This window comes from Rutidosis leptorrhynchoides, chromosome 2 (genome assembly GCF_046630445.1).
Source record: "Rutidosis leptorrhynchoides isolate AG116_Rl617_1_P2 chromosome 2, CSIRO_AGI_Rlap_v1, whole genome shotgun sequence".
NCBI lineage: Eukaryota > Viridiplantae > Streptophyta > Magnoliopsida > Asterales > Asteraceae > Rutidosis > Rutidosis leptorrhynchoides.
In genome coordinates, this window is record NC_092334.1 from 704,560,394 (window position 1) to 704,574,328 (window position 13,935).

Here is a 13,935-nt window from a genome sequence, read left to right on the forward strand (position 1 = left end):
GAATTGAAGGTTAATGGTACCAATATTGAAGCTTATACCAACAGGTTTATAGAGTTGGTTTCATTGTGCCCGGACATGGTGCCCACTGAACAAAAGAAGATTGAGCGATACATAGAAGGTCTTCCTGACGAGATTCAAGGAAATGTTATTGCTGCTAGTAAAGAGACCTTAGATGCAGTGATACTTATGGCTCAAAATTTGATGATGGCTAAGAGGAGAAAGGCCGCAGCTAATAAATAATCCGAGGCTTAGGCTAGTGAAGGAAAAAGGAAATTTCAGCCTACTCAGGAATCAAACCAAGGTTCAAATAAGAAAGTTGCCGAGAATTCAAGAGGAGGTTATTCTGGAAAACAACCTTATTGTAAGCGTTGTGAGAGACACCATTCTGGATGGTGCAAGGCTGAGTGCACCAAGTGTAAGAAGATTGGTGTTGAGTCCCCAAAATAATTAAGGATTTAATTATGACAAAACTGTAATTTATTTGCACTAAAGTGTTATGTGCAGTCAGCACAAGTTTGTTCATGTATAGACAGCAGATGTAGCTGTGTCGAGTGTTTAGTTTGCTGTTCAGTCTACCAGCACAAGGTAGACAGTGTTCTTCAATCAGCACAGGATGTGTACTTAGCAAATCAAGAACATGAAGTGGCTCAGCAATGAAGAGCCAGCACAGCTGGAATGCAGCTCACTACACAAGACAGCTATGCTCCATTATAAGCATAGTCGTTTTCCCGAGTGGTCTACATCAATGGTACTATTCAACAGAAGTCAAAGACAAAGTTGAACAGAAAAGGACACGCGTCGGCGGCTGACAAGTGACCTTACATGATCATGTGGGAATGCAGAAGGTTAACGCATGTGCAGACATGGGTTATACTTTGTCATCACCTAGGGAACACAACATTCTATTTGTTTAATCAAATAGTGGTGCCAAACCAAATTGGGGTGTTCCTGCAAATAGCTACCAAAGAGGAAAGAAGAGAGCATGTGTAACGACCCTGGTTTTTCCATCTTTAATTAATAATGTTTATTATTAATACTTGTGATTTAATGAATGTATTTTTATACATTTACTTGTTACCATACATGACTTTTAAATGCCCGACACGTCTTTGTGACACACGAACTTTACACGAATAATATTTTTGAATATTATTTACATTCATGATTAATTATTATTAATCATTTTAATTAACTAAGGTTACTAGTTAATTACTTAGGCTTTATTGGATTAATTTGTTAATTACTTAAACTTGGGCTTTTATTAATGTTAATGGACTTAAGAGCCCACCCTACACACTAATTGGATTAATAAGCCCATTTTATGAATGCAAGTATTACTTTGAGTTTAAACTAGATAGATTAACTTGGTGGAATCTAGTTACTCACATCTTCCCCATGCAACACCCCTTGTAACCATTTTTTTGCAAAATACTTGTAAGAACCTTGTGGATATATGTCTTCCCCTTGATTCCTTGATGAACCAATGGCCTCCAAGGCCTTTAGAGGAGTTTGATTGCTTTTTTTTACTACCTCATTTACTAGTATTACTCTTTCATTTACACACACACAAAATCACTTGCAAGTTCTCTCATCTTTTCTCTCATTTTCTCTCCTTTCATGTAAGCAACATAGACTTTTCTTCTCCTCTTTTTCTTGTACTAAAACTGTGGCCTAAGACCTCTCATCACCATCATCTTTTGTTTGTTGTTACTTGTTCATGTTTATGGTTTACTTACTTATTTGTTTGTTATTTACTTACTAGTACAAGGATCAACTTTCTAGTTAGATTCTTCTTTTATCTTGTATTTACAAGAACACTCAAGAATATAAACTTACTAGTTTATGTTCTACCTTTAAAGTTTTAAAGTTTGTAAGTTCATGGTTGTAAAAATCATACTTGTAAATCATGTTTGTAGACTTTAAAGTTTACATTCTTAAAGATCAAACTTTGGTTTGAATCTTTAAAGTATGAACAACTCATGAACTAGTTACTTGTTTACCTAGCTTGTTTCTTTATATTATGCACTTTAAATTCATGTTTGTTAGTATTGGTCAAGTATTACAAGTTAGTCTTGATCTCATACTTTCTTGAACTAAAATTTACTTTAAAAGTTCAAGAACATGTAAGTAAGCTTTCTTTAATTATAATTTTGTACACTTATGTTAGATCTAGACTTTTGAGTCTTGGATCTTCAAGATCAAACTAAGAACTATGTTCTACATCTTAAGATCTTGATTTCATAAGTTCACTTTCAAGTTTGTAACTTATTATTAGTTTTAAAGTTCATGTATGTGTTAGATCTAAGACTTTGATGTAACTTTGGTTCATCAAAACATTTGCAACACTTAAGTGAGTTGTGCTTCATATCTTAGACTTACACTTGGGTTATGATGGTCAAACCTTGGTGAAAGTGATGCAAACACATCAACAAGTTATACACTTGAAGCTACATGCATCAAGGATGAGAACCATGATAAGCATCGAGCACCAAGAACCACCAGAACCTACTGACCCTACTGTTCTACTGTTTCTGTGTCTGACCCGTATGACCTGGGCTACTGTAATTATGATTTTTAGATAGCTCTGTTCGATTATATAACTTTTCATATAGGACTCGTCTTAATCCGAGTTACGGTTTAGGATTTATGGCCCTACGATCATCACTATGTCCATTTAACGTTGTGCTGAAAATTCTGACCTACTCGCACTTAGACCGTCGCCACGGTCAAACGAAGATGAGTTTGCTTCTGTAATTTTTACCACAACTAAAGGACTCATATACGGAGCCATGGCCAATGGTCTCACCTTATTTCAGTAGGTATTGATGCCGTGGTGACTGACCGAACTCTGCCTTTGTTTCAAACTCTTTTCATAAACGAAACTTACTTTACACCTTTTGTTTGATGATGAATGATGATGACCCTTAAGACCTTATTTACATACTTTTAAACCTATTCAGACGATTTACTGACTTATTACTATTTGACTTAGGTTGAGGACCCGTTTGGACAACCTTCATTACTTGCTTACTTTCCGAGTCATACCTTACCGCTACTTCCCTTTTTACTTTAACTTATTTTGGGAACTGAGAATACATACGGATTTTATGTTTTACATACTAGGAACGAGTACTTAAATTTATATATGTGTGGGTTATACAATGGCATAAACATTCCCTTTAGCTCGGTAACATTTAGTCACTGGTTTTTGAACCGGTGAACGCGAATCTTAGATATGGATCCATAGGGTTTGACATCCCCACTCGGGCTAGTCGCGCTAGCATTTAACGAGTGTTTAATACTTTGTATACATACGCACTTGCCAAGTGTACTTTCAGGGGGTATAAATGTTAAGTTAGTTACCAAGTGCCCACGGTTAACATATACTTTATCATACTGTTTTGAAACGCTATTTGTAGCACTGAAATCTCGTGGCCTACCTTACATACTGTTATACTTAAACTATAGCTCACCAACCTTTGTGTTGACGTTTTTAAGCATGTTTTTCTCAGGTGCTTAAGATTGCTTCCGCTGTGTACTAGTCTTGCCATAGACACCCGCTGCCCTAGTGTTATCACCGCATGAACTACTTTATTTTGCATTCAAACTTAATTACATTTGAAACCATGTTTTGTAACGACCTAAGGGTCACATACGTTTATTCATTCTTGTTATTCATAGAAGCATACTGTTGGTGTAAAACAATTGACGTCGATTGTGACGTCATCTTTTTATCGTGAATGCAACTTCTTTTATTACAGCATATAGTACTTAACCTTGTAATGATCCTGTTGTTGATGATTCGTACACGATGGTTTTGTACGGGGCATCACATTTGGTATCAGAGCTTTGGTTGTAGGGAATTAGGTTGCATTAGTGAGTCTAAGACCGACCCGAGTAGGATTCACTAATAGGACTAATCTACAACTTGCTAGTTTACTTGTTTTTGCGGAACCTGCTGCATGCTACTGTGTTATATTACTGCATGATACTGCTTACTACTACTGCATGCCACTGCCCACTTCTACTGCTGTATGAACTTACTACGTGCTACCGTTTCCTTTTACTGCTATATAAACTCGTTGTATGCATTTGCTTATTCTCGCTACTGCATGCTACTATCTGCTTCTAGTATGTTACTTTGGTATGATACTGTTACTATTGTCCTGCTACGTGCTGTTGTAAACGATCTAGGCTGCTGTAGATGATGTGCCTGATTACGCTCTTACTATATGTCTACTATTCACTGTATCGACTTGGAGAACTTATCCTTCCCAGTTCAGACATTTTTCTGAACTACTTTCCCACTCGTCTAACCCTAAGGATTAGTATTGTAATCCACCTGTTACTACTGTTCCACCATTCTAGGGATCGAAACATTTCTTCACGCAACCAGGGAGGAGTACCCCTCGGATTACACGCCCACTAAAGTTGATCCTCGGAGGAGGAGATAGGTGAGGACTTGTCGAAATAACCGCACCCCGAGTTCACCCTAATTAGCCACGTACATCGTAGGAACATTAGAAGGATATTCAGTTTCCACAAGTTGATTTGTATCCCGTGCGCTTTCATGACCGTCACTTATCTCTTTCATCCTTCACCACTAATCGACGATTTAACGACACTTTTGGACTTAAGTCCCTAACACTCCTAGATATTGGATAAGTCGGGAGGACATCTCCTTTCACAAGGTCATAGTATCTTCTACTGATGCTCAAACACACCGTATTACTACTTGCTACACGTACAACCCGACGCGAGACCCGTATTGAATATCTAGAAGGAACCTAACAACGTTACCTGAATCCGAACCTTTGAAGAAACTTCAGGACATTTAGGCATTAATGCATGATCTACGGAACCTACGCACCCACATCGAGAAACTGTGAGATTAGTTATGTAGATTCTGTTTGAGATGGCATAGATAAAGCACCGTTAGATGAAATTGTGTATAATTGGGAGTGATCACGTTACATTGACCATATGGAATGATATTGGAATGAACGTACGATTTAGTACAATATAATGACGCCAGGCCAGTGTGATTATATTGAAGTAAATCATGCAAAAGTTCCAATGTTACTATATGAGGAATATGGGGTGATCCAGGGAAAATTTTTGTCAGGAATCACTTGAGCATACACTTTGTAGCCTGTTAAAGGTAGGGAAAGGATAACCACATAGCCTAGATACTGTACAAGAAGGGCCTTGATTGCAGAATTGATTACCCGAAAATTTGCTATAGATATCGACACCCTGGACATTTAAGGAAAATGTTCTCATATAGGAAAAACTTTAAAATTACCTGCGGTAAAGCAATCGTTATGGAGACTTGCATGGATCCTGATTTTAGTTAGGGTACGTTTCATCACAATGTTTTATTGTCTCAAGGTTGTTTAATACTGGAGCGATAGAAACTTTATATCTAAGAACCTTAGTGTTACGACTAATAAGCCATTAACAACCATGAGGGTTAAGTATTCTATAGGGCAAGCAAATGGTAAGCTGAGGAAGATAGAGGAATAATTTAAGGTAGTACTTTAAGATTAATAGGTGGGTCATTTGGAGATGACCTCATATTAACCAAACTCGGAAGTTTTAATGTAGTAGTTGAAAAGGATTAGTTACCTACGCACATGCATATGTTATTAGAGAAGATTGATAAAAATTCTCACGACAGTATAATAAGATTGGTTGGAATGAACCTTAAGATTAACCTAACACCCGTCAATGTGGGAAATTGGGTGCGATAGTTGGGATGAACTTTAAGATTAACCTAATACTCATCAAGTTAGGAAGCTTTGATGAAATAGTTGGAACGAACTAACTTTCAAGGATGAAAGTGAAGGATATTTATAGTAAGAAAATTGTTCGTATATCTCGCGAGAATGGTGAGCCAAAATCCATCTGGGTTACTACAACAAACCTAAATCCCACAACGGAAGTGGGAAGGAATAATAATGGATTTCATCACGAAGCTACTGAAAACAGTAGGCGGTTGGAACATCATCTGGGTTATTATTGACCATCTCACCAAAACTGCTCACTTTCTAGCCATGAAAGAAACCGATATAATGGACAAACTTGCACAACGATACTTAAAAGAAATTTTATTCCGTTACTAAGGAAATTCAAATTCTATATTAAAGATTACCCAAGAATCTCATATGACACTCATTCTTACGCAACTCTAAATCCTAACTTATTACGAGGAACTTTTTATTCGATGATAACCACAACATCATCCTTCTTACTTCGATATTAGTCATACCAGTTTGAAATTTTCCTAAAATCAATGAGTGGTTAACTCTTATCCTCATACTCTCACATTCGTATCTCACTTATAAGCAACAACTTCACACTTAAGAATTCTTGGTCAAAGGACTTATGCCCTACTAATAGTCGTCAAACACGTATAAATTCAATGGTTTTTATTACCTCAAATATCACTCAAAATTTTCAAAAGTCTTTTACTCGATTCTCATCAATCTTTTCCAACTTGTAACCTCCGAAATATGAAATTTTGTTTGCCAAAACTTTACACACATTATTTTACTGTGCTATCCTCTCAAAGCTTTATAAAAATAAATTTATTTTGTTTGCCATTCATGCTAATTTTTGAAATCGTACCCGTTATATAAAATGAAGTAAATGATTACTTATTTTTGACAAGTACATATGAAACTTTACTTTCACTTTTACAAATCAAATTTTTCATTCAAAAGATATTATACTTTGAACGGTACGTGTTGTACATAACCCTAATTTACTAAGAACTTCGTTTCTTCTCTTACATTGTCACCATAAACAATTTCTATAAAACTTTTGTTGCTTAGTATATAAAACTCCTCGTGTTATTAGTATCCAAGTCATCATAAAGGATTTATAACCGTCGAAATCGAGAGATTCATGTATATGTGTTAAGGGCACTGACTACCACGTCATGCAAGGCCTTCGGACATCCACATAAACCATTCAAAACTATTGCGTTACCCCATGGATTTATTTCACCACACATGTTGGAACAATGCTCTTTCTTACATAACTCTAAGTCCTAACTCATTCAAAGAAACTCTCATTTAGTAACATTAACACCATCGGTATACTGACCTCATTATTAGTCACGACCTGTTTGGCATTTTGTAAATTCAAGCAGCGATTAACTTCTCATCCTCGTGCTCTATCCTTCGTACCTCACTTTTTAGCAACGGCTTCGCACGTGGATATTTTGGCCCAAAGACTTGTGTCCTGATAATTACCAAAACTACATTTATGTCATTAGTTTTCATTACCTAGTAACCGGTCACCCGATGATTCAAAGATTTTTTCGCTCAACCTTTTTCAAATCGCAACCTCTAAAATACGAAAAGCTATGATTATCAAAATTTTTACACGTTGTTTATTTGTGCGGTCCTCACAAGATTTACAGACAATGAAAGTACTAAAAAAAAAAAAACTTTTCTGCCACTTATACTGAAATGTCCCGTTCTTATTGATTAAAAACGTTCCATATTAATTGATTTCGTTGCGAGGTTTTGACCTCTATATGAGACGTTTTTCAAAGACTGCATTCATTTTAAAACAAACCATAACCTTTATTTCATCAATAAAGGTTTAAAAAGCTTTACGTAGATTATCAAATAATGATAATCTAAAATATCCTGTTTACACACGACCATTACATAATGGTTTACAATACAAATATGTTACAACAAAATAAGTTTCTTGAATGCAGTTTTTACACAATATCATACAAGCATGGACTCCAAATCTCGTCCTTATTTAAGTATGCGACAGCGGAAGCTCTTAATAATCACCTGAGAATAAACATGCTTAAAACGTCAACAAAAATGTTGGTGAGTTATAGGTTTAACCTATATATATCAAATCATAATAATAGACCACAAGATTTCATATTTCAATACACATCCCATACATAGAGATAAAAATCATTCATATGGTGAACACCTGGTAACCGACATTAACAAGATGCATATATAAGAATATCCCCATCATTCCGGGACACCCTTCGGATATGATATAAATTTCGAAGTACTAAAGCATCCGGTACTTTGGATGGGGTTTGTTAGGCCCAATAGATCTATCTTTAGGATTCGCGTCAATTAGGGTGTCTGTTCCCTAATTCTTAGATTACCAGACTTAATAAAAAGGGGCATATTCGATTTCGATAATTCAACCATAGAATGTAGTTTCACGTACTTGTGTCTATTTTGTAAATCATTTATAAAACCTGCATGTATTCTCATCCCAAAAATATTAGATTTTAAAAGTGGGACTATAACTCACTTTCACAGATTTTTACTTCGTCGAGAAGTAAGACTTGGCCACTGTTGATTCACGAACCTATAACAATATATACATGTATATTAAAGTATGTTCAAAATATATTTACAACACTTTTAATATATTTTGATGTTTTAAGTTTATTAAGTCAGCTGTCCTCGTTAGTAACCTACAACTAGTTGTCCACAGTTAGATGTACAGAAATAAATTGATAAATATTATCTTGAATCAATCCACGACCCAGTGTATACGTATCTCAGTATTGATCACAACTCAAACTATATATATTTTGGAATCAACCTCAACCCTGTATAGCTAACTCCAACATTCACATATAGAGTGTCTATGGTTGTTCCGAAATATATATAGATGTGTCGACATGATAGGTCGAAACATGGTATACGTGTCTATGGTATCTCAAGATTACATAATATACAATACAAGTTGATTAAGTTATGGTTGGAATAGATTTGTTACCAATTTTCACGTAGCTAAAATGAGAAAAATTATTCAATCTTGTTTTACCCATAACTTCTTCATTTTAAATCCGTTTTGAGTGAATCAAATTGCTATGGTTTCATATTGAACTCTATTTTATGAATCTAAACAGAAAAAGTATAGGTTAATAGTCGGAAAAATAAGTTACAAGTCGTTTTTGTAAAGGTAGTCATTTCAGTCGAAAGAACGACGTCTAGATGACCATTTTAGAAAACATACTTCCACTTTGAGTTTAACCATAATTTTTGGATATAGTTTCATGTTCATAATAAAAATCATTTTCTCAGAATAACAACTTTTAAATCAAAGTTTATCATAGTTTTTAATTAACTAACCCAAAACAGCCCGCGGTGTTACTACGACGGCGTAAATCCGGTTTTACGGTGTTTTTCGTGTTTCCAGGTTTTAAATCATTAAGTTAGCATATCATATAGATATAGAACATGTGTTTAGTTAATTTTTAAAAGTCAAGTTAGAAGGATTAACTTTTGTTTGCGAACAAGTTTAGAATTAACTAAACTATGTTCTAGTGATTACGAGTTTAAACCCTCGAATAAGATAGTTTTATATATATGAATCAAATGATGTTATGAACATCATTACTACCTCAAGTTTAGTAGGTAAACCTACTGGAAGTGACAAGAAATTATCTAGCTTCAAAGGATCTTGGATGGCTTGAAAGTTCTTGAAGTAGGATCATGACACAAAAACAAGTTCAAGTAAGATTTTTACTCGAATTAAGATAGTTTATAGTTATAGAAATTGAATCAAAGTTTGAATATGAATATTACCTTGAATAAAAAAGATAACCTACTGTATATAACAAAGGTTTCTTGATCTTAGATGATTACTTGGAATGGATTAGAAAGCTTGGAAGTAAATTAGTAAACTTGAAGGGATTTTTGAAGTGTTCTTGAAGTGTTCTTCCTATGATGATTATAGCTTGATTCTTGAAGTGATTTTTGATGAAGATGATGATTAACTACCGGGAAAATACGTTCATAATAGTGTGTATGTGTGTTGAGAGAGAATTAGAAGTGAAATGGAGTGAATGATGAGTGGTAATTGGTGAGTGGTGAGTGGGGTTAAAAGGAGTTCTAGTTAGTTGACTAGCTCATGGTAGAAGTTAAAATTGATTAGTCATACATGACATAATCAAGAGTGGAATCCCATGCTAGTTCCTATTGGTATATACCCATAGTAAGTACGTTTTGAAGCTGTGTATAATACGGGTAAGAATACGACTAGAATTCTTGATGAAAGAAAAGAATGGGAAAGTAACTGTAACCATTTTCGTTAAGTATGAGTGTTTTGATATATGTCTTGAAGTCTTCCAAAAGTATTTTAATACATCTAAATACACTACATGTATATACATTTTAACTGAGTCATTAAGTCATCGTTAGTCGTTACATGTAAGTGTTGTTTTGAAACCTTTAAGTTAACGATCTCAATTAATGTTGTTAACCCATTGTTTATTATATCTAATGAGATGTTAAATTATTATATTATCATGATATTATGATATATTAATATATCTTAATATGATATATATACATTTAAATGTCGTTACAACGATAATCGTTACATATATGTCTCGTTTCGAAATCCTTAAGTTAGTAGTCTTGTTTATATGTATATAACTCATTGTTAATATACTTATGGAGATACTTAATTATCATAATCTCATGTTAACCATATGTATATCCATATATATATCGTCATGTCGTTTTTACAAGTTTTAACGTTCGTGAATCGCCGGTCAACTTGGGTGGTCAATTGTCTATATGAAACATATTTCAATTAATCAAGTCTTAACAAATTTGATTGCTTAACATGTTAGAAACATTTAATCATGTAAATATCAATCTCAATTAATATATATAAACATGGAAAAGTTCGGGTCACTACATATACGATTTATAAAATCATATATGTATAAATTTATACTTACTTATTTTGATACTAAGTTATATCTTCAAATTATTTAAAGACCGCTCCTTTACCGAGTTATTCAACTTAAGTCAAATAGTTTTGTGCAAAATGGTACACGTTGTACCTACTTCTAAATTTACTAGGAACTTCGTTCCGTTTATGTTGTCACAACAAACGTTTAAAGGTTTTGCTTTTCAAAACTCCCTTAGTTGATTTTATTAAAGGTTTTCGTATTAGACTACACCATGTATGAATCACACTTTTCTCGCCCTCTGTTAGAGATGAAGCTTACTATTAAGATCTTTGTTAAAAACTCTTGAGCCACTTTGGATGGCGGTTTTATAAAATTTGTTAGAAAATCTTTGCACCCATAAAATGCTCCTTTTAAGGTTAGACATGGCAAAAACGCGAGCCGATAAATCCATCTTCTGAGGCACACTTAGTGGTGACCCTATCGTAGAGAAAGCACTAGGCGGGTTTCTACTCTCAATATTTCACGGCTAATCGCAACACCCTCGTAACCAACATCTCTACGAATCAGTATATTGAGGTGCAAGAAATCATTTCGGAGATTCTTTTCACTTGGAGTAAACCATTCTTTAGGACCAAGGGTTCACGTATCTTCTCATCCACGCATCCCCTTAAGTATAAGAATAAATTCAGAACGAACTGCTCGGAGAATTCACTCTCGTTCAAGGACCACACCTTTCGTGCGATTTTCTTTTGGAATTGTAGTATAAGATACTTTAGGAATCTATGAATCTTGTTATCCTCTTGGAAGGGACTGCTTAAAACATTTACGACACTGATGTGGATACTCTATATATTTCTTCCTTTGTTGGTTGCAACTGTATGTTGCTCTAGTTAACGTTAACCCTAACTTCAACATGTAACTGAAAGGATGAAGTTACATTACAAAACTGTGCTTTTCATTTCATCCAAGGATAGGTTCACCTGTAGTATGGTAAACTAGGTGATATCCCTCATTGTTCGTTCAGACCGTCCTGAAGACACTATGAATAATTATGGCTTGCAAGTCCGATTGGTCACTTTTAGCTAAAATTTCAATTCATTTATTCAAATAAAACATTCTTAAATAACGGGTTCCTTATACCTATCGCCTCCTTTCCAAAATCAAGGGGTTAGTAAAATCCGTGGCTAAAACTATCCAGACATCAAATCGCATGGTTGTGATCACCATGTTTTCCATCCTACCTGTCAGCTTTGTATTACGACATAAGCACTCGATGTTTTAGATGAGCTTAGAAACATTCACGATGGATTTCACGCATCCAGCTTACTGAAGATGCCTGTAAGGCTAAACACACCATCTTTCCTTTCATGGATATACATTCAGATGACATACTCATGTTAAGCAGAAACGAAATCGATTTGTTGATCTCTTAGAACAAAAGACTTAATTAATGGCATGTACCCATTCTTACTTTCATACGCTGAAATACCCTTCAAGGTAAATAACTTACTTCTGAGCCCACGAGACTCACGGAACTTGGATACGCTCCTTCTTATTCGAATACGGTACCACTATAGGTCACTCCTCAAAATTTCGGGACGAAATTTTCTTTAACAGGTGGGTAATGTAACGACCCTGGTTTTTCCATCTTTAATTAATAATGTTTATTATTAATACTTATGATTTAATGAATGTATTTTTATACATTTACTTGTTACCATACATGACTTTTAAATACCGGACACGTCTTTGTGACACACGAACTTTACACGAATAATATTTTTGAATATTATTTACATTCATGATTAATTATTATTAATCATTTTAATTAACTAAGGTTACTAGTTAATTACTTGGGCTTTATTGGATTAATTTGTTAATTACTTGAACTTGGGCTTTTATTAATGTTAATGGACTTAAGAGCCCACCCTACACACTAATTGGATTAATAAGCCCATTTTATGAATGCAAGTATTACTTTGAGTTTAAACTAGATAGATTAACTTGGTGGAATCTAGTTACTCACATCTTCCCCATGCAACACCCCTTGTAACCATTTTTTTTGCAAAATACTTGTAAGAACCTTGTGGATATATGTCTTCCCCTTGATTCCTTGATGAACCAACGGCCTCCAAGGCCTTTAGAGGAGTTTGATTGCTTTTTTTACTACCTCATTTACTAGTATTACTCTTTCATTTACACACACAAAAATCACTTGCAAGTTCTCTCATCTTTTCTCTCATTTTCTCTCCTTTCATGTAAGTAACATAGACTTTTCTTCTCCTCTTTTTCTTGTACTAAAACCGTGGCCCAAGACCTCTCATCACCATCATCTTTTGTTTGTTGTTACTTGTTTATGTTTATGGTTTACTTACTTACTTGTCGTTTGTTATTTACTTACTAGTACAAGGATCAACTTTCTAGTTAGATTCTTCTTTTATCTTATATTTACAAGAACACTCAAGAACATAAACTTACTAGTTTATGTTTTACCTTTAAAGTTTTAAAGTTTGTAAGTTCATGGTTGTAAAAATCATACTTGTAAATCATGTTTGTAGACTTTAAAGTTTACATTCTTAAAGATCAAACTTTGGTTTGAATCTTTAAAGTATGAACAACGCATGAACTAGTTACTTGTTTACCTAGCTTGTTTCTTTATATTATGCACTTTAAATTCATGTTTGTTAGTATTGGTCAAGTATTACAAGTTAATCTTGATCTCATACTTTCTTGAACTAAAATTTACTTTAAAAGTTCAAGAACATGTAAGTAAGCTTTCTTTAATTATAATTTTGTACACTTATGTTAGATCAAGACTTTTGAGTCTTGGATCTTCAAGATCAAACTAAGAACTATGTTCTACATCTTAAGATCTTGATTTCATAAGTTCACTTTCAAGTTTGTAACTTATTATTAGTTTTAAAGTTCATGTATGTGTTAGATCTAAGACTTTGATGTAACTTTGGTTCATCAAAACACTTGCAACACTTAAGTGAGTTGTGCTTCATATCTTAGACTTACACTTGGGTTATGATGGTCAAACCTTGGTGAAAGTGATTCAAACACATCAACAAGTTGTACACTTGAAGCTACATGCATCAAGGATGAGAACCATGATAAGCATCGAGCACCAAGAACCACCGAAACCTACTGACCCTAGAGTTCTACTATTTCTGTGTCTGACCCGTACGACCTGGGCTACTGTAATTATGATTTTTAGATAG